At 44.9% G+C, this 19,740-nt stretch overlaps 1 protein-coding gene across 1 annotated transcript in view; it reads right to left on the reverse strand.

Annotated features, from left to right (window-relative positions):
* NMNAT3 (nicotinamide nucleotide adenylyltransferase 3) overlaps window positions 1-18,455 on the reverse strand; it is a 95,859-nt gene extending 77,404 nt beyond the window's left edge. The window contains exon 1 of the mRNA XM_003789439.3: window positions 18,340-18,455. The gene's annotated coding sequence lies outside the window, so the exon portion shown is untranslated. The remainder of the gene's footprint in view (window positions 1-18,339) is intronic.
* Window positions 18,456-19,740: the final 1,285 nt, after the last annotated feature.

Consider the following 19,740-nt stretch of genomic DNA (forward strand, 5'->3'; position numbering starts at 1 on the left):
TGGTCTCTGAGAGTGTATAAAGAATGTAAGTAGTATATTTCATCACCCTTGTGATAGAAAAAAAAGAAAGAAAATCACAGTTTTAGAATAAATACTCCCAAAGCATGATGAGATGCAAGATGATTTTAGGTGAGAACATAAAAATGCCAACAGATAAAGTATTTGTTTCTACAAAATTATGCCCTATAACACTAGTTTTCCTAGATACAGGGGATATATAGTTTGTTTTATTTTATTATTTTATTTTGGGGGACAGGATCTCTTGCCCAGGCTACAGTGCAGTGGTGTCATCACAGCTCAGTGCAACCTCAAACTCCTGGGCTCAAGTGATCCTTCTGCCTCAGTCTCTTGAGTAGGTGGGAGAGACATGAACCACCACACCTGGCTCATTTTCTGTGTTTGTGTAGAAACAAGGTCTTGTTACATTGCCTAAGCTGGTCTCAAATTCCTGGCCTCAAGTGAACCTCTTACCTTGGCCTCCCAAAGTACTAGGATTATAGGTAAGAGCCACTGTCGCTGGCATGCTTTTTAAATAAATGCTTTTACATGACAAAAAAACTTGATTTAAAGAAAAATATTAAATAAAAGGGGTAAAGATATTAAAAAATTTGAGACTTGTATGCAGATCTGTGAGGCATGAAAAACATTATTCTAGAGCCATGTTTTTAACCAATTTTATCTCATGGCACACCTGAACCTACAGTTAAACTTCTGTGGCACACGTATGTTGAACAACAAGAAGAAAAAGACTATACTTGCTGTGCTTCAAACTTCTCTGAAAATAATTTAATTAATGATCTTTAAAAATTTTCACGGCACACCTAAGATCCTTTCATGGGACACCAGTTTGTCGAGCACACCTGTTGAAAATCGCTGTTCTAGAGCAACAGTTGTCAATCTACAGAGGCACATTAGAACCACCTGGAGAGTTAAAAATAATATATCCCCACGGGGTCCCACAACGCAAGCCATGCATATAATCGGTTCAGGTGGATCCAGGCAGCAATAGGTTTTAAAAGCTCCCCAGGTACTTCTCATGTGCAGCCTGGGATGAAAAATGTTTTAGAAAGTGGTGTTTTCAAAGACCAGCAGTATGAACATCACCTGGGCACGTGTTAGAAATGCAAATTCTCAGGTCTCATGCCAGGTATCATCAATTAGAAATTGGGGTTGGGGTCCCCACAGGTCTTAACAGCCCTCCAGGTGGTTCTGATGCCTGAAGTTTGAGACCCACTACTCTGGGATGGGAGGAATGGGTCCTAAAGGCCACATATACCTCGCTGCCAAGACTAAGGTCACCATCATCATGGACCGAAGCAGCCAAGGTCAGCCAGGTCTGCCTGATCCAGCCCCTGTGAAGCCCTTCCCCTCCCTGGGTTGGAGAGGGTGGGCGAGGGCCAGGTGGTGAGCATCTGCTGGCCAATTACCAAAGGGATGACATCTTAGGGCCCACTGTGTCTTAACCTCAATCCGCAAAGCAATTAATCAGCCCCTAGAAAATTGAGTGTTGACTATAATTTTATTTTCACCATGATTTTTGATTATCAGTGACCTCCTTCCACTCCATTACCCTTGTTAATTGAGAATTGACTACACAGTTAAAATGAATGTTTCCTCCACTAGCAGAGCTGTACCAGGTTCATCTTAAAGTCCCTCACAGCTCAAAAAATGTGACTAGTCTGCAGAAATACTGATCTTATACAATTCATTTCAGCAAGAATTTATGAAATTACCACTTAGAGGTCACCTGTTAAGCGTTCATATGTCCAGTGGCTTATAGGAAAGGAGCAGAGTTTGTCTGCAGGATAGCACGGTATTTAGAGAGCTAAACCACAGAACTTGGCAAAGCCTGGCCTCTTGATTCGCACTGATGTCTCTATTAAAAGGTGCTCAATGCAGTTGTTCACATTTGGTAAAGTCCTTGGCAATATGGTTACCTTACAGTTAGGGAGAAGATAAGGTAAGAACAAACCCTCCCCGAGCTGCAGCTCCTCCCCGGCTGGCCGTTTCGATAAGGAAAAATACCAAGTAAGAGGAGTAACAGGAGATCATGGAATCTGATTATCTTTTTCCATGCTAAGTTTGAAAAATGAACTTTCATGTAAAACCAAAAAGATTACAGAATTTGCCAAAGCAAACGTGCTGGGAAATCTGAAGTGACAGAGGCAATGCCTATTAAGCAGTAGGTACCCTGAGAAAATAGCGGGCAAAGCCCCACAGGCCTTTTTTCATACTGTAACACAACAAAGGAATAATGTCACTCCGGAGGGAAAAATCTGCCCACCTGTTTGTGGAAGGACAGTCACACGGTGCAAGGAATCTTTCCGTGATCAGGCGTGCAAAAAAAGACGCATCCAGCTGTTTCTTATTTGCTGGTTTCAGGGATGACAATAAAGAGCTTGACAAAAGCACTCGGGCACCTGGCAAACTCAGAGTCAGGACTGGGAAAGGACCTCCTTGGGGAGCCTGCCCCCCCACGGCTGCCCCACCCACTCTGCTCCTAAGTCCCACCCCACCACCCTCAAGGGGCCTCTTCCGTTGAAGTCAAGTGACTTAGTTGTGGGTCCTCTTCCAGAGGGCAAGGCTGTGTCTAGTTTAGCCTAAGACTGAGCAAGCCCAGGTGCTCAGCGAAAGCCTTTTTGAAAAACGTTTTGTTATGAAAAATTATAAACATACAAAAAATAGAGGAAATGGTACAGTGAACTGCTGCTTAAAGGTCCCCAAATGATCATTAACTCCTTTCCATATTTATTTCATGTTTTCTCCCCTGAAGCGTATTGAGGCACATTATAAATGGCACAGCACTTTACCTGTAAGTACTTCAAAAATAAAGAAGACTTTATTTACAAGATGATAACACCTGGCAATATTAACAATAACAAAAACTCCTTAATTTCATCTAATGGCAACCTAAATGTCAGTGTACATCTTTTGAAAAGTAAAACACAGGTACAGTTGCAGTGACTCAGAGAATGGCAGATGTGAATGCCCCACAAAGTCCCTGAGAAGCAAGCATGCCCCATCCCCATCCCCATCCCCATCCGACCCGGGATTCCAGTCCATCATTCCCAGAGGTGCACAAGGACAGAAGGGAGCATCCCTATAGTGGGAGCCTCCTCCTGGACATCTGGGGGCTCTCATTCCCACAGGCCCCCAGCACCAAAACCCAGCACTCTCAAGCCCCTTCCAGTTAGCCAGCAAATGCCAGTCACCTCCCTTCCATCTGGTAACCAGCTGTGTCCATGAGGCTGGATCTGGAGTCAGATAAACCGACTTTATAATCCTGGCTGTGCCACTGATGAGCTGTTTGACCTTGAACAAACTGCTTAACCTCTTGGATCCTCTATCTCAGAGGTTCTCAACCTGTGGGTGGCGATCCACAGGAACTGTATTAAAGTGTTGTGGCAGTAGGAAGGTTGAGAACCACTGCTCTATCTGCTCATTACAACGTGGGAAACAAAGATCTGCCTCAGAGGCCTGTCATGAAGATTAAATAAGGCAACAGACACAGGCACCTAGCATGCTGCCTGGCCCACAGTAAGTTCACTGACATTCAGCTTCTTTCTGACACTGTAGGTGGCCCTGTGAGTAGCCAGTGGCATTAGGGTGGAGGCCCGGCAGATGCTCAGGACTCAAAGAGAGGCCCAAATCTTACCAGATGCCCAATGCAGGCCTCTCCCAGCTCTTGCTTCCTCTGATGTCAGGGGTGCTGCTGGGGTTGGAAGTGCTGAAGAACTGAAGGAGGAAGGCTTTGCTGACCCTAGCAGCATGGGGTTCCTGCAGGGTGCATTTGGCCACCCCACTGGGCCATCTGGAGTCTCCCAGCGGCCTCTTTCTAGCCCTGAACCTCACTGCAGAGGCACCAACTTCAGTTCTCCAAAGACACCTGCCTGTCAGCTACACTCCCTTTAATGACCACCACTGCCCACATATACCACCACCGTCCACTAGCAACATTACTGTTTATTAAGCATTTACCATGTTTCAGGATCTTTGCTGGGTAATTTTCAGAAATTTAACTCCCTCACTCTAAACTCCAATCTTTTGCGGAACGCATGTTATTCCTATTTACAGGTATGCTGGTTTCCTATTGCTGTTGTAACAAATTACCTCAAGCTTAGTGGCTTAAAACCACACATGCTTTATTATAATGTAGCTCTTTATTATATTGAAGTCAGAAGTGAAAAAGGACTAAAATCAAGGTGTTGGCAGGGCTGTGCTCCTTTCCAGAGCTCTAGGTGAGAACCTGTTTCCAGCTTCTACCTTCCCCTTCCACCAGCAATGACCCACCTGGTTATTCTCATGCCGCATCTCTGACTGACTCTCTTCCTCTGTCTCTTACTTGCAAGGACCCCTGTGACTAGACAGGGCCTGCCTGGATGATCCAGGGTACACACCTCTTCTTAAGGTCAGGAGATTAGCAGCCTTAGTTTCATCTGCAACCTTAATTCCCCATTCCATAGGACCAAACACATCCGCAGGTGGTGGGATTAGGATGTGGACATTTTTGGAGGGCCATTATTCTGCCTCCCACAACAGGTGAGGAAGGCGAAGCTCAGGGAGGGAATGGAGCCTCCTCAAAGTCACAGAGCTACTGAGTGGTACTGACTCCAAAGCCAGATTATGGGGGCTTAAACCTCCCTCTGCCCCTGCTACTTCGCTGTGTGACCTCTGGCCTCAGCTTCCTCACCTATAAAATAAAAAGGCAGCCTCAACACTAAGATTTCCTCCAACCAGTTCATGACGTTCTAAGCCTCTGGGCTCCCCCCTAACTACATGCATAGATCAAAAAAATCTGTTGCCACTCACCCGGGGCTCAAGTAATTGCCCGTGAAAGGTGAGGATGCAGACTGACGGTCACAGCACTGACATCCTTCCCTTCCAGCTGGATTTTCTGTAGCTTTTGTCCTGGGAACCATGGAGACATGATGTAAGGTCACTTGACCGTTTTCCCCTCAGCCCCTCCCAACACACCACACAAATCTAAAGTCAAGTACTGTCTGTTTTCTTCCCAATCCCCAGCTTAGAGGAAAGTAAGGATTAACGGTTCTTTGTACAATGAAAAGAAAAACACAGAACAAGAAAATCAGAGAATAAATGTACAGGAATGTGAAGGCTTGTTTGCTGAGAGTTCCCAAAACAAGACAAAGAAAAGCTCCTCTTCTTTTTTTAATGCTTTTTTCTGAAGAAAGCACTTTCATTATAGAAATCTTCAAACATAAAAAGGTAGAGAGATTAGCATAATGAACCTTTTCTTAACTCGTGGGTCAACCATCACTGATTCAGATACTCATTTTTTCTTTTTGAAGTTTTTTTTTTGGCGGGGGCTGGGTTTGAACCTGCCACCTCTGGCATATGGGGCCAGTGCCCTACTCCTTGGAGCCACAGGCACCGCCCCAATTCAGATACTCTTCACAGTCTGAAATTCAAATTTTGAATCACCATCCAGGGCAGGCAGTTCCATGGTGTTGGTCTTGCAACACTTCTGTCTTGAAAACTGCTCAGCTATCACTCTTGATGATTCTGGAAGGCCAGTTAAGATAGCCAGAAAACTTCAACTTCCTGGAGACAAAGATCAGTCCGGGAGTGGACACAAGATTCCTGAAGAACAAATCAGATCCCCCTTTCAACCTGGACACTGGATAAGAGTGTCTTCAGAGATAAAGAGCTATAAACTCCATGCAAACCTGGACCCACCATCTTCCTTACACCTTACAGAATAAACTAAATGTAGTAGTAAAAACAGCATTAAGACAGAGCAGAGATTGCCTGTGCTGTCATCTATCTGATTACCTGGATCCAGCTGGGCCTGATGTCCCCCAAATATTCAATTATGATGGCCAGATTCCCAGATTTGCTTCCTCTAGATTTAGAGAAGTTTCTCTTCCCTACATTAGAAACAATCTCTAACCTAAATTCTCCTAGAAAGCCTTCTTTAAAGCAAGAAACAAAACTGTCAATCTTCCTTATGGAGATTAGAGTTAATTTAACAAAAGCAATCTGTATTCATTAAAGAATTTTCCGTGTGATGTAAGAATCGTACCTTGACAAGGGAGAACTCTATTTTGTTGGATTTTTACCAGGACAGCAATTCCTCAACGACATCTTGGCACTAGGTGATGACCACCGCCCCCATCCTCTCTCACAACAAACCCCTGCTGGTGCAGGGAGTAGTCCTGGGCTGAGCTGGGTGACCACAAAAACTGGGCTTTAAGAAGCCTTCTAGGGTACCCCCTAGCAAAACAGTATAGAACCAGATGCCAGTTTTGCACAGGCCTGAGGAAGTAACTGCCACTAAGGAATGTGATTATAGGGGCAATGAGAGGAGGGAGAACAGGGCCGCTCAGATGCCTGTGTCAGTCCCCTGGCCTGCTCGTCCTTCCTCCTCCCTCCTCACACAGGCTTCCTCTGCACTGTGTGGACACAGCTCCCTGTGCTAGGCAGCAGGGAAGCAAGCTGCAACGGCCACAGTCCATCACCGCTGGGAGCCCATGGTCCACCGAGAGGAGGATGGGAGGATGAGATGTAAGGCACTGGGGCAAGAGAATGCTAATTTATTCACTCCCATGCATGACAGAATATGTGTGTTATTCACGGCCTCAACGCTGTGACATTTCAGTGCCCACCCACAGAAAACTGAGTAAGTGATATAAGGCAAAGCCACACAGTAGAATACTATGAGAGAGAGAGACACATTGATCCTGTGCACGGATAATGATATCATTTCCAGATACACTGTTAAGTGAAAAAAACCCAAAGTGTAAAGTAAGGATGCTGTTTTGGAGGAACAGGGTGAAATATAAAAGTGCCTGTAAATTCTGAAAGGATATAAAAAACACTGAACAGACCCTGTCTACGTGAAGTAGAGGTAGAAAATATGATACGAGAGGGAATATTTTCACTGTATACATTTACATTTATTTTTCTTAACTTTTGAATCATGTAAATAGGGTACCTATTTTTATTTTTTAAGCAGCAAAACAGAAACCTGTGACATTTTGTGTTGAGGGCCTGTGGCAAGATACATTTTTCAACACAGGCACAATAGTATCTCCTGTGTGCGTGCTCTTCCTACAAGGTGACCATGACACTGTTCCCATCAGCAGGTGGGTCTATGTCCCATCCCCTTGAAAGCAGGCAACCTTGCAAATGCGGCGCAAGTGATGCTACCAGACTTCTGAGGGTAAACTGTAAGAGGGGATACAGCTTCTACTGGTCCTCTTGGTGTACTGGTCTTGGAGTCCCACTGCAATGCTGTGGGAAAATCCAGGCCACACAACAAGGTGCTCTAGACTGCATTCCAACAGGTCCCAGCTGCCACCATACATCAACTGCCAGGCACTAAAGACTTTTCTTAAAAAAAATAAAAATTCACTGATACATACTGTACATATTTATGGGGCACTTGTGATGTTTTGAGACATGAATACAATGTGTAATGATCAAATCCGGCTAATTAGCATATCCATCACCTCAAGCATTTATCATTTATGGTAGAAACATTCCAAATCTTCTCTAGTTGTCTTAAAATACATGACAAATTATTGTTAACTGTCACCTATTGTTACTGTATTGTTACTGTCACCCTACTATGCTATCAGACACTAGAACCTACCTATATTTTTGTACCCATTAACTGACTCTCTTCATTCTCTTCCCTTTCCAGGTTCCAGTGTCAACCATTCTGTTCTCTACCTTCATGAGATCAACATTTTTCACTCCTACGTGAACGAGAACGTATGATATTCGTCTTTCTGTGCCTGGCTTATTTCACCTAACATAATGTTTTCCAGTTCCATCCGTGTTGCTGCAAATGAAGGAATCCCATCTGTTTTTACGGCTGTATAATATTCTGCTGTGCTTGGGTACCACATTTTCTTTACCCATTCATTCCCTGATGGGCACTTAGGGCACTTTAATATCGTGGCTATTGTAGATAGTGCTGTAATAAATGTGGGAGTGCTGATATATTTCCCTGATATGCTGATTTCCCTCCTTTTGGATTATACCCAGTTGTGGAATGACTGCACCATATGGTAGTTCTATTTTTAGTTTTCTGAGGAACCACCATATAGTTTCCATAGTGGCTGTACTAACTCATATTCCTGCCAACCGTGTACTAGCATCTTTGCCAGAACTTGGTTTTTTGTCATTTTGATAACGGCCACTTTAACTCGGATGAGATGCTATCTCATGGGGGTTTTGATTTGCATTTCTCTGAGGATTAGTGATGCTGAACATTTGGGAAAAAAATGCCTGTTGGCCATTTGTATGTCTTCTTTTAAGAAACATCTATTCAGGTCTTTTGCCTATTTATTAATATTGGGGTTTTTTGGCTATTGACTTGCTTGAGTTTCTTATATATTCTGGTTAGTAATCCCTTGACAGATGGATAGTTTGAAAATATTTTCTCCCATTCTGTAGGTTGTCTCTCAAGTGAGGAAGCCCTTGAGGTGGTGCCAGCCACAGCCACCATCTAACTGCCATTGAATGAGAGACCAAGAGCAAGAACTGCCTTGCTGAGCCCAGTTCACCCCTGGAATTGTGAGAGATAATCAAAGATTGTCTTTGCTTCAAGCTCCTCAGTGTTAAGGCACAGTTTTTAACTTGTGCCCTTGTTTTATACTTGGTTCTCCAAGACAGTGCTTTCTTACCAGCTCAAAACAGTGTACCTATGGCTCCAAGGAGGTAGCAGAAACAACCTGATGGGGATAAGTATTTAGTGGCCCTGTAAAAGGAGATACGGTCTAGATGTAAACAAATGAAACCTGTTGATTCTAGATGCCTCTGGCAGCCACAAGAAGAAGGATCCAACAGGCTAGCATGCTAGACATAGGTCTGGGCTCCAAAGAGGGGATGTGATGGAGGTCTGAAATGGGATGTATCTATGCAAAGGTTGTAGTGAAAATCCAAGAGTGTGGATGAAATTGTCCAGGTGGATTGTATGGACAATAGACGTCAAGGGAAGAACCCTGGGGAAGTCCCTCTGAAAATGCAAGCAGAGGAAAGACAGCAAGTAGAGAAGTAACAATCAGAGAGGAGGGAAGAAAATCCTAGGAACAATTCAAAAGGAGGACATGGTCGGAGGTATCAAATGCTGCATAGAAAATATGGACAGAGAAGCCTGGAGGATTTGACAATGTGAGATGGCTGGTGAACCTACGGTAGCCTTCTTCCTGGAGTGGTAGAAAAATAGTCAAAATCTCAAAGCTTGTCCATTAATACAGATGACTTCAACGAAACTTTATAAGAGAAAATAGCAGATAGCTTTGGGCTTCCCACTTTACCTTCTGAGCAACATTACAGGAAACAAAGAAGAAAGACAAAAATGGAAATGCACATGGCAGAAGGAAAAACAGAAAGGAGATGGTCACTGCCAATCTGACTACCTGTATCTGCATGACGGAGAGGTGACTAAAAAGGCGCCAGGTGACACAACTAGCTGCCTCTAGAATTCATTCTTATTTTGTAGGGGGACTATAAAAGCTTCCTTTGTTGATCATTCCCAGCAATGGCAGGAACAGACAAATAGCTGTGCGTGAGCATGCGGAGTCCGAGGCTTCCCCTAGTGAACCAGTTGTGATGACCGGAGGCAGGGCTGCATGGAACACTTTGTAGAGGATTCAGGCCGAGCATCAGCCAGTGATGCCCGCCATGTGTACCAGGCGTGGGGATAAGCATGGACACCAGGTATTTGTCATTTCAGCCTTCACGAAATGCATCTTGGATGACAACCTGAAGGGAAATAGCTTTACATCTCAAAAATGCTGGGATCTTAAAATCTTTCTATGCAAATTCTAAAATGCCCATAACTCAAAGCATATGAACTTTAGCCACTAAACCCTATTGTGCCTGCTACATGATTTACAATTTTAAATCATTTCTTAGAGTAAAGCCTTCATGTATAGTGACAAATGTTCTAATATACTTAGTAAATACATGGAGAGTGTTCCTAGAATCTGCATTATGCTCCAAATTTCTATTGCCAGTCCTCCTCCACGCATAGAGGGGGGGAAAAGCATATAAAATGGATTGGGACCTGTGAAACTATAGAGTGAATTAAGCTGAAATGTCAGCACAACCATATTGCATGCCCCAGTTGTGAATAGATATTTTGATGAAGAGCTTACTAAATCTTTAATTGGAGATGGAGTGTTTCCATATAAAGGCAATGACTACAAAACATTTATCACAGCGCCTAAAGCCATAACTACCGAAATTCTCTGCCATCCTCTGCTGTTCGTAAGTACAGTAAATCCAGTATTAATATTAAAACATGGCACTAGAAATATAATCATGGGTGGATACAAATGAGGTTAAATATTTTCTCCAAGTAAATTTTTCTTTTAAAATCATCTTAATCTACTAGAGAAATAAGAGAAGTAATCAAGCTACAGATGAGGAGAAAACACTGCCACGATAAAAATAAATCTCATATGCCCAGGCCTTGTTTTAAAGTGTTGGGTCTCAACGGCACAGCTACAGAATATTAGCATTCAGCCACTTAAATCAAATAGTGGTAGTCTATTCCAATATACTGCGAAAATATGGTAATATTTTTCTTATTTAAAGTTTCCTTCCCATGATTTTTTTTTCTTAAACTTTTACGCTTGGTTACTTCTTAACAACAGCCTTCAATTTAGGGTACCCAGGTCCATGATTTCGTAGGAAGTTATGGATCTGGTTATCTTCATCATAGCACACTGGTAACATTCAAGGCATTTAGAGAAGGACAGTATAGCAGACACTCAGTGCTGGGCTCGTAGCTCCAGGTCTCACCACCTTGGAGCAAACTAGCCTTGCTTCCAACTGCCAGCATCTGTATCTCTTTGCCCAGGGGCTTAAGCTAGTGATTGGAACCTGCCAGAAAAATCCAAGAATTAACTCACCAAAAGGAATAGTGCTCAACCACTGACTGATGTAATACTGTGTACCCACCCAGCCCTCAAGCCCATGAGGGGATAACTTTGGGACGGGTGTTCTACCTGGACTTAGCAGGTAGAACTAAGTTCAAAGTCCAGTTGCCCACACCAGTCACCTGCTTGACAGTGCACTTCCCTGGCTCATCTCCCTACTTCTTACTAGGGCTTCTTGGGATCCCCTCCCAAATAAGCTACAGGGATTCAAATCTTATGTGATAATTTCCCAATGTGTGGCCAATGGAAGAAGGTCAATTTAGAGCACACCACTGTCCATGCACTAGGTTTTGGTCAGGATTAGGTAGCAAAAAATGCATGTAGATAGGGCCATCACAGGGAAAGCTGGCATTAAGAACATAATACCCAGTGCCTGGGCACTAGAGTACGAAAACCTACCAGACAAGAAGCTAGAATCATACGTAGGTCACTACAGAAGTTTCCAGACAGACTGTGTTATGGTCTATCGTTTTACTTCCATGAAACACAGTTGACAGGTCCTGTCTGATTCACCTGTCCAAGTTTCAATTTCTCTGGCTTAACGGTGTGGCTGGGAGGGCTTCATTTGTTTCTGTCTATGCAGATTTTATGTTTCTTGATTTTTGTGTATCTCAAAACTTTCATAATGACCCACGTACAAGGCTACTCTAGGTGACTGCTAAATGTGTACGTGTGTGTATGTATGTGTGCGTGTATTAGGGACAGAGTGAGCTGAAACTTCACCAATGAGGCCTCCAAAAGTTGTAATTCCAAATCCCCTCCTCCTCCCTTAGTCCCTTGAAGAAGACCAAGAGGCAGAAGCCTTCTTCAACTTAAAAACCATGAGAATCTGCATCTACAGATCCAAGATGAGGTGACCACACCTACTGGCCATCCAGCCAGAGTCCTAACATATGTCCCTGGACTAGAAGGACTGATTGAAGGCAGGAAGCCAAGCCTGACTTTAAAGTTTTGATCAAAAGATTCAAATCAGGATAAGGCCACAAATGTAGTGACTTTTGCCAACTTCGAATAGCAGGTCATTATTTAACTTTGTTAATTTTATGATTTTTAAGAAGTTATAGCGATAATAAAACAATATAGAAAGGCTAAAATATGAAAAAATACTATGCATAGTTTTACTATGTATGCATGTCATCCTTTTGGAGGGTTCCCTTCAAGTCACTTTTTCTGAATGTGTCTTTAATGGGATGGCACTCTGTTCACTGAACAAAAAGGTTTTTGTGTTACTAGTCTTCACCTTTTTAAGCACTGCGTAATATTCCGCCAATCTGGTGTTCCGTAATTTGACTATCCTCCTATAATGTATATTCAGATTACTTCCCAGTTTTCACCATTAGAAATAATAACTCAAAGAGTATTTTAATACAGTGGCTCGTCCCATTTTTTGGATTATTTTCTTAAAGCAGAATCCCCGAAGAAGACCCAAGGTAGTAGCATTTCAGTGGCACCTGAAAGAGGCAGCCCCTCTACTTTTATCACCCACTGTCCTTTGGTTGCTTACAAAATATCAAATGGGTAACAGACATGAGCCTCCTTCTTCTCACAAAAAATGTGAAGATAAGAAATAGCCAATAGTACCATAAAAGTTACACAGAAGGCCAGATGGGGAAATTAAAAGCAAAGCAGTCTTTGATATTAAATATAAGGTTTATGCAATAAACACCCATTTCTCATCTTTAAAATGAATGTTTCAAAGTCAACAATAATCTCAAGTTAGACTCCTACACACTAATTCATATAACAGGCATTCTGTCCTAATGATCACTGGCTCACAGAGAAACTTCCAGCCTTCTCATGCTTTCTTTTTATCTGACCTGGTATGATTCTCTCACTGACACTGACATTCCTTCTCTCCCATCTGCCACTTACTGAGCCCCAATTCAGGTTAGTTTGCATCAGTTGTTTTCATCATTCTTTTCCCCTCCAGTTGCTCACCGTTTTCTGTGAGCAGCATGATGGCAGAGTTGCTGATGGCTGTGGTTAGGATGCAATTAAGCTGAACTGTATTTGTCAGCCCTGCTCCAAACTCTTGTCTTCAGAACCCTGTGACTAGGGGGAAGTGCCAGAATCAAGGCAGGAACCTCTCCACGCTTGCCTTTAATACACTAACTCTGCCTTTCCAAGGCAGCAATTCCAACCTCCTCCCCAGGCTCTGTCCTGCTTTGACACTTCATTTTTATAAGAGGAAGCAGGGGTGGGGGAGCTGATGGAAGGGGGAAGGTAGAAAGAAGATTGGCTCTAATTTAAAACCATCTTAGGAGCACTAAAAAGTTCCAGGTTGACTGATGGACACATTTACTCCTCAGAACCCTTTTCATAAATATCTACCACTTAACATGCACTTTCAAGAGGCATAAATACCGTCGCTGTGTCAGCCTTTATGGAAGGGAGATTTCCAGAACCACTTCTTCTCTCCATGGCTAAGAGCCACATGATTATAATCCTATTAAAGCTGTACCCTGAGAATACAGCCCTTCCCCACCAGTCTTCACAGGGCAGTCAAACCCACCCACCAACGGTAGTGTGAAGGCCTTCTCAATCTTTGTGTGGCTGTTCTGGTATCCTTCCTTTGCTATGGAGAAGATGGTAGCTCATCTCTTATAATAAGGTCTCCATCCGAGACTGGTAGGGATTGGAGATGTATTTTGTCAAGAGTTCTGGCCAAATAAGTAAAATAACTCTCTAGTAATATTTAGGCATGCAGAGGGAATGTTTCCTGGGGCCGTTTGGATAGCTTATTTTAAACAGGCTTTAGTGTTATTTTGTCCCTATTCCCAGTGGAACCAAGGGGGGTTGAAGGCATGCTGTCCCCCTGGAGCACTGCTGGTTTCTCATGAGGGGCCATGCTGAGATGGCACGGCTCTGTGTAGATAGGGTCCCTGCTGGTTCACCCTGCCCCAGCTTCAGCAGACAGGTGGGCCCAGGCTCTGGACAACAGCAGTCAGCTTCACCCATCTTCCCTGTCCGATGGCAGGCACTAGCCACAGTGTGATGAAATCTATGTTGGGATCTCAGCCTGGTGTGCCAGGGGGTGGGGGGTGGGTGTATCAAGAAGGAGAAAACTGGCCCCCAGGGGGACTCTGTCACTTGGAAGGTAAAGCGCTCTAGTGGCCCCGCCTCGGGATCGTCCCTCAGGTGAGCTGGATCCCATTTGCTGCTGCCAACCAGTGAGACAGATGATGCTGAGAACTGAGCACCCAACTGGTTGGCAGCCAGGGGGGCTCTGTAAACTCTCGGAGGTGAGCAAATGGGACATTAGCATGATTTTCCCACCTGGAAATGAAGCTCTCTTCTTTTTAAAAATACACATTCTCAGTAAGATTCCTTTGGCAGCATAAAAAGTGTTTACCAGAATTGACAGAAAAATACCATCCAGAGGTCTTCAAAGGTATATGAATAAATGGACATAAGGGTCCACCTTAGCCAGATTGATACTGCCTGTATTTCTCTCTCTGTCCCACTTTCACACACTGCCAGGGCATACCAAGTTTCTCCTTCAGGGCAGTTAACCTAGTTTGTAATCTGTTCCTTGTGTGCTTATGTGCTTCATTCTGTCTTTATTAAATCTGCCTCATGATGTGTGTAGGCTCCACAGTGTCAGGACTGTGTCATTTTGACACACCATTGATACCCCCAGGACACTATCTGAAGTATTTGTAGAAGAAAGGAAGAACAGGAGGAGGGATCAGAAGGAGGGTGAGAGGACAGTGTGTCTATGGAAGAGAACAGCTCAGCAGAAGAGGTAATTTAGGGCCGCTGGAGCAGGGCTGACAAGTGCTCAGGTCCTATGGGAAGGCAGAATGTTCAGGAGGCCTCCCTGCAACAGGCTCTACCTCTGCAGCTGCCCAGGGATTCTGGCTTTACAGGCAGATCTGGCCAGAGGCAGGACCAGCAGGGAGACACAGAGACCCAAACCAGGCATTTGCTGGGCAGAAGGGCAGGCCCAGAGATGGCACTACTGGGTAGGAGAGCAGATAGTTCCGACTTCCAGAAGGTGCAGGCACTTTACCCCCAAAACCTATTACAGAGAACCTTAGATCTTCCTCAGAGTCAATTTCCCAGATTTACAGTGGCAACACAATGCCTTATTCCTAATTCCTAGACTGGCATGTGGGTGGGTGTGTGTGTCCGTGAGAGAAACAAAGAAGGAATCTTGAATCCACTGTGGTTAAACCCCACCATGGAGAACTGCACGGCTAAAACAATGGGGCAGGCGCTGCCATCCTAAAGCCTGCACTGCAAATGGGATCCGTCCATCTTTACTAGGGAACTATGATAAACGAGCACAGACAGACACTGGTCAGGATAAGCCACTTTATTTAAGAGCTTCGACAGCCCAAAGTGGTTTAACATGGATGCATGGAAGATTTATCTAGATGATAAAATACCTGAACTTGAAAGGCACATAAATTATAATTTTGCAGTTTCTCTCTAAGATTTCACATAGTCAAGTGCTTTAAGTAATGAACGAAATGCATATAAGGTTGACTCCTTTCACACAAGCTATCTAGTTAGTGTCTGGGGAGTTTGACTCCAGTGGGACTGAGTTCCGAATCAGTGCCACCCATCTGTACCTGTGGCAGTCAGTCCCTTTATCAGAGTAGAGATCATGGGAGGACTGATAAATATATAATAACAGCAGCTATTGTTGACAGAGCACTTACCTTACTGCACGTGAACTGGGGGCAGCATTTCACACGCTCATCTGGATTAATACTCCTAACAGCCCTATGAATTAGGTGTAAAGATTCCCATTTTACAGATTCCCAAATAGGTTTAGAGAGCTTTGGTGACACATGGGAGGTCACACAAGCAATTTTATCTGAATATATAGCTGTGGTCTTCACCTTTAAGCTGCAACATACATGAAAATGCTTGTCCCTCAGCAAATGCTTAAACACATTAGTTATGTTTCCTCATTTTCATACTCCTTTTAAAAACACCCTTAATTAAGAACAAAAAGTTAGCTTCTTGGGCTTGTGTTCATCTATCTGTTAATTCATTCACACATGTCTTTTGGCATGCCTGGTTCTCTGCTATTGCAGACAAGGCTATTGCAGGGCCTTCTGAGAGTGCAGCTGCCAAAGAGGACCTTTATCAGGCAGAACACCCCTCTCTGCCGCCAGGCTGATGCTTTCTGGCAAAACCACTGCACCAGATAATCTAACTCCCCAGCTAATCACCCTGCACAGTCCCTCATACCCTCCACTCCCACCCACCCCTGCCTTGTTTCAATTTTTGCCCAGACTAAGCAATATCAATTGTAGTCAACTCCTACATGGCAGGTGCTGTTCTATGCATTTTAGGTACACATTAAGTCCCCGCAACAACCCTCTGAGATAGGCAATATTATTATTTCCATTTTAGTTCATTCAGAGGGAGGAGAAGGTGAGAGTTAATATTTCTTCAGGGCCAACTACATGCCATGCATGTGTCAAGAACACACAATCCTCACAGCTCAGACACAGCCGGGAAGTACCAGGTCTGTGACCACCAAGCCTGGAGCTTCCCTTCTCTCTTTGCTGGCACACTGCCATGGGCTGAGAGGTGGACAGAGGGGCTGTACAAAGGCTGCCCCTTCCCCTTCTCCCTCGGTTCACATCTGTCTTCCGTTTTCTACCTCTCCCCACAAACCATGCCAGACTCTACCCTCAGCTGTGTTCCCTCACCTTCCAAACTATGCCCAATTCTCCCCTTAGCTATGTCCCCCTGCCCTCCGCACCGCCTAGCCAGGTTTCATGGAGTGAATCCTGGATCTACATCAATATTTTTCAACCTTTTTTTATCTCATGGCACACTTGAACCTATATTTAAACTTCCGGGGCACACAACTAAATTATGTTGATAAAAAAAGAATTAAAAAATATAAACTTGCTATGCTTTGAACTTTTTTGAAAATAATTTAATTAATGATCTTAAAAAATTTTCATGGCACACCTAAAATCCTCCCATAGCACAACAGTGTGCCTCAAAAATCACTGGCGTACACCAATGGTGTGAATAGAGGTAAAGAAGAAATTGGCTCAAACCAATAAAATACAGCAAGCAGCAGACCGGGGTTTCCTAAAGCCTAAAAGCTCTCCTAAGTCCATGGGGTCCCAAGGCCCAAGAGGCCCTTGAAAAGGGACTACCAGAGTTGCAGCCTCTGGGGAGTCTTTCGGCCAGTTTGGGGAGGGGGGGGGGTGACACCAAAAGCTGAGAGTGACCAGTGAAAGTCAGGAAGTAACTGATGTTCAATGGAACAGCATGAACCATGCATTTTGGGGACTCAAGCGTTGGTTTTCTGGAACATGTGTACTTAGCAGGAAGCAAAGACACTTTCCCTGGCAAGGCTAGAGGGTCACAACTCCTTCCCTTGGGCTCTGTCAGGCTTTATTTCACCTGGCTCACCCACCACAGGCTCCAGGAGGACAAGGCCTTGTCTGATTTCTCTCTGATCCTCAGAGCCCAGTTAAAGTGGGCACCAGTTAAAGGGTTTGAGAATGAACAACTATACCAGTCATCATTTTAGAGAACAGGCTGAGAGATTCTACTCAGAATTGGGTATCTGATAGAGGAAACAAGACCCAGGGAGGGGAGTGAGTTTGCTCAGAGGCAGGCACCCTATGTTCCGCACAGAACAATATCCAGCCTCCACCCAGAACATCTTCATCTTTGCTTTAGTTACTGAACCCCCAAACCAGCGATAAGTCATTTACATTCTACTTTTCCATCCTCTATGGGCAGAACAGTTCCATCTCACACAGAAGGAAGTTAAGGAATTTGCTTTCCCCTAGCTTTCTGCAGGCCAGCCCCAAAGACTCCCTTTCTCAAACAAGCCAACATTCTCTCCCAGCAAAATGCGTTTGCTCTGGTGTTCTCCATCCTGGTATTCTCTAAAGTTTTAGTTCCAGCAACCCTTATAGCCGGGGACCCTGCTAAAACGTCTCCAGCACCCTGCATTTTCCATCTTCACAACTCTCACCATAAAGTTTACAGTTGTTTGTATAGATACCCACACTGGATTGTGACTTCATGGGGCGGCCCCACGTTACTTGGCCTACCTCTTCAACCCCAGCACTCGGTCTAGTGGTGGGGACTCAGGGGCACACGGTAAGTCTGTGTTAGACATTGTGCTTATTTTTAACTGTTGAGGGCACAAATGCTGAAGGGATACGAAATCATGTGTGCCAATCTCCGGTCACAGTCAAAGTGGTACTGAGGTCGATAACAGTGCAAAAACAACCGGTGGCGCACAGAGGGAGAGCCGGCTGGGTGTTCCTGGCTCCGCACACCGTCGCCACCTGTCGCCCAGGAACCGGCGCCGAGGTTTCCGCTGCGGGCCCAGATCGTGTGGACTAGGCGTCCAGCCGCCATCCAGGTTCTCGCGGGCGCGGGCGCGGGCAGGAACGAGATGCCTGGGGGCCCAAGCTAAGCTTACCTGCGCGTCGCCGGGTTGAGCAGTGGCGCTCGGCGAGTTTCGGGGACTGGGGGATCGAGGGCCTAACCGGGGCTGTCGGTCGGCGCGCGTCCCAGCACCGGGCGTGGAAGGCGCTGAGTCTCCCAACGCCAGGCCGCCTTCCTGCCAGGCAGCCCGGGTCTGGCCCCGCTCGCCTCCGCGCTGGGGGCGGGGTCTAAGGTGAGCTTGACCTTGCCCTCCCCCCAGCTCCCGCGGGAGGACCCAGTCTGAGGGCGACGGTCTGCGCCCCGCCCCCTCGCTGTGGGCGGGCCCCAAGGAGACCCGCCCCTAACTCAAGCCCCGCCCACGGGCTCCCAACCGCCGGGAGAATTTTGTGCTGCGTGTGCATTTGCTTTTTATTTCCCTATGTTTAGTATTCCGCTTGTTTCCTACATTTATTTAATTTTGCCTTCTATTTTAAACAACTGAATTAAAAATATAAAAGTAACGTACGAGCACTTTTTACAAAACAAAATTACCTAGATGTGCTTATAATGAAACCAACAGGCTCCTTCTCTGTTGCTCCCCCCCACAGCCGTTTTTAACAGTTCTTCCGTTTAGTTCTGGTGGTCACCCCCTTGTCGCTAAAAAAAATAAGCTTACATAGCGATTTTTTGATTTATCTATTGACTTTCTGCCATGTTAGATGAGGATTTACTCTCTTACTGTGCCACCCCGCTTCCTTCTGACAAATTTACACCTCTATTCCCAAGCCCTGCACTGGTGAGTGCTGACACCTCAAACCAGTAGTGGATGAAGGTTTTCTGGAGCCTAAAGCTTACACAATTGTGGGAGGAGAGGGGAAGAGAGGACTGTTTTAGAAAGACTACAGAATTTATGGCATGCAAGTGAACATTTATGTAGAATGAGAAAAGAAATCATAAAATCTTGAAGCCCTGGAGATTGGGGTTCCTATACCATGAGATTTTCTTAGATAATTTAGGTCCTGAATTTGCTTTCCTAATGTAATCTGACTTTCTCTGCCTACCCAGAGCTTACTAACTCCCAGCTGCTCACAGGCGTTTGGCAGGGAGGGGTCCAGAAGGTCAGGATTCCACCAGCTTCTTCCAATAGGATTTCCTAATGGACTGAATTGGAGTGCCAAAAAAGAGAGACATCAAGGATGATGTCAAGGTTTTGTGGTTGCTGGGCAATTAATTTCCAGCGTTTCATAGCCACAGTGACATGTCTTCACCTTAGCATGGGGAGTGTTTTATAAAGTTGACTCTAGACACTGCCCCTCTCACCTGAGCCTTAGTTCTCACCTGAGGTTGGCTGGGCAGGAACACTGTCCCCACTCTGAGAAGGGTCAATAAAGTTCAGCACAGGGGGCGTGCAGCTAGCACCCAGTAAGTACCCAGGTAAAAGGTACCTCCTGACTCA

Source organism: Otolemur garnettii, unplaced genomic scaffold, assembly GCF_000181295.1.
Source record: "Otolemur garnettii isolate 467f Iridium unplaced genomic scaffold, OtoGar3 scaffold00032, whole genome shotgun sequence".
Classification (NCBI taxonomy): Eukaryota; Metazoa; Chordata; class Mammalia; order Primates; family Galagidae; genus Otolemur; species Otolemur garnettii.